The 2,789-nt window shown below is 46.5% G+C and overlaps 1 protein-coding gene across 1 annotated transcript in view; it reads left to right on the forward strand.

Moving 5' to 3' along the window:
• The window catches only part of LOC100556920 (zinc finger and SCAN domain-containing protein 2), a 44,710-nt gene that overhangs the window by 29,168 nt on the left and 12,753 nt on the right, over positions 1-2,789 (forward strand). The gene's annotated exons all lie outside the window — the stretch shown is intronic.

Raw genomic sequence — 2,789 nt, forward strand, 5'->3', positions numbered from 1 at the left:
TCCCACCAGCCACACTTGCGAGGCAGGTGGGACCGAGAGCAGGGCCTCCCCAGACGATCTTAACGTTCTTAATGGTTCATAGGAGGAGATACATTCGGACAGGTAAGTTGGACCAGAACCATTTAGGGTTTTATAGGTCAAAATCAGCACTTTGAATAGGGATCAGTAGCATATCGGCAGCCAGTGGAGCTGGCTTAACAAGGGAGTAGTACGCTCCCTGTATGCCACCCTGGTTATCAATCTGGCTGCTGCCCGTTGTACTGATTGGAGCTTACAGGCCGTCTTCAAAGGCAACCCCACGTAGAGAGCATTGCAGTAGTCTAGATGGGATGTAACCAGAGCGTGGACCACCGTGGCCAAGTCAGACTTCCCAAGGAACGGGCGCAGCTGGCACACAAGTCTGAGTTGTGCGAAGGCTCCCCTGGCCACCGCTGAGACCTGGGGTTCCAGGCTCTGATAAGTCCAGGAGAACACCCAGACTGTGAACCTGTGTCTTCAGGGGGAGTTCGACTTCATCCAACACAGGCTGTAACCCTATTCCCTGTTCAGCCTTACGACTGACCAGGAGGACATCTGTCTTGTCTGGATTCAATTTCAATTTGTTGGCCCTCATCCAATCCGACACAGCGGCCAAGCAACGGTTCAGGACCTGAACAGCCTCCTTAGTGACAGGTGGAAAGGAGTGACAGAGTTGGACATCATCTGCGTACAGATGACACCACACCCCAAAGCTCCGGATGATTTCTCCCAGCGGCTTCATGTATATATTGAACAACATGGGGGACCCCACAAGACAAGGGTTGTGGAGCTGAGCAGGTGTCCCCCAGTAACACCTTCTGGGTACGGCCCTCCAGAAAGGACTGGAGCCACTGTAAAACAGTACCTCCCAGCCCCATTCCAGCAAGGCATTCCAGAAGGATACCGTGGTCGACATATCAGAAAGCAAGAGTCTAAAAGTGGCAGGCTAAACCCTGAAACCTCAACCCATGGCTGAGACTGGATGAGAGAGACCCTCCCGGGCACATAGAAGAGTGGGAAGCACTGAACAGGTTGTGCTTTGGCACCACAAGATGCAGGGCCAATCTTAGGAAATGGGGCCACAATGTGGAGCCCATGACACGCAAGTGTGGAGAAGAGCAGACCACAGACCACCTCTTCCAATGCAGCCTGAGCCCTGCCACGTGCACGATGGAGGACCTTCTTACAGCGACACCAGAGGCACTCCAAGCGGCCAGATTCGGGTCAAAGGACATTTAGCATAATGCCAAGTTTTTAACTTTGATTGTGTTTTCAAAAACATTACAACTATACCCTCAGTTTTGCTTCTGATACGATGAATAAATAAAATAAATAAATTTCATAATTTAATAAATTTAATAATTCATAATTTAATAAATTTAATAATTTAATAAATTGTTTTTACCTCAAATGTGTAGCATTTGATCGGTTCCCTGCTTTCCAGACGCCTTCCAAATAACAAGTGCTGGGGACAGAACAAGTAGTACAGTAGAGTCTCAGTTATCCAACATAAATGGGCCGGCAGAACGTTGGATAAGTGAATATGTTGGATAATAAGGAGGGATTAAGGAAAAGCCTATTAAACATCAAATTAGGTTATGAATTTTTTTAATTAAGCATCAAAACATCATGTTATACAACAAATTTGACAGAAAAAGTTCAATACACAGTAATGCTATGTAGTAATTACTGTATTTACGAATTTAGCAGGTGGGCCAAAATATCACGATGTATTGAAAACATTGACTACAAAAATGCGTTGGATAATCCAGAACGTTGGATAAGCGAGTGTTGGATAAGTGAGACTCTACTGTATTTTCATTCTTCCATCCTTGAGGAGCGGGAGTGCTGTCTACCCTGCCCTCAAAGATAAAAGTACAGTTTTAGATTTTCCGACCTTTAGAAGATAAAGTGCTGTTTTAGGATCTTGCCAGCTTTCAAAATAAAGCTTAAAAGTGCCATTTTACATACTCAAGCCCCTCAGAAAGAGTAGAGCTACGAAGTGTCCGTTATTCCTCTCAGCTGCTCAGGAAAGGTTACCTCAGAAGAAGAAGAAGAAGAAGCCATTTTGACTGCAAAGAGAGCTTGCAGTGTTGTTGTATGTCTTTCGGGCTGTGTGGCCGTGTTCCAGAAGTATTCTCTCCTGACGTTTTGCCCACATCTATGGCAAGGATGTGGGCGAAACGTCAGGAGAGAATACTTCTGGAACATGGCCACACAGCCCGAAAGACATACAACAACCCTGTGATCCCGGCCATGAAAGCCTTCGACAACACAGAGCTTGCAGTCACCAGGGGGCGCCATTTTGTGAAAAGGACTCCTGAGGGGAAAAGCTCTTTCTGAGGGAAAAGTGGCCTCAAAAACCACAGCAGAGGTTGTATTTTGGAAGAGAAATTTAGCAGAGCATACTGCTAAAAACCTCCTAATGTCTGTGATCGCTTTAGATAGTATCTGGCAGGAATAGGAGAATAGGTGCCTATGATCCCAAAGGAATGGGAATAGGAATATCCAGTCCTTTCTGCCTAAAGTGATTCGGCCAAATACAACACAGTGACAGGAGACTTAAAAATGTCACACAAGGGCAGGACGATGATTAAGCCTACCTTGGATAGGATGGCTTTCTGGCAAGATCGGTAGGATTCACTAAGGCCTGAGTAGCAAAAAGCCCGGCAAAGGGTTTCAGACACGAGCCACACGGGCTCTCGCAGCGGTTCTCAACCTGTGTTTTGGCCTTCAACTCCCAGGGATCCTAAGAGCTGGTAAACTGGCTG

Source organism: Anolis carolinensis, chromosome 2, assembly GCF_035594765.1.
Source record: "Anolis carolinensis isolate JA03-04 chromosome 2, rAnoCar3.1.pri, whole genome shotgun sequence".
In the NCBI taxonomy this organism is placed as follows: domain Eukaryota; kingdom Metazoa; phylum Chordata; class Lepidosauria; order Squamata; family Dactyloidae; genus Anolis; species Anolis carolinensis.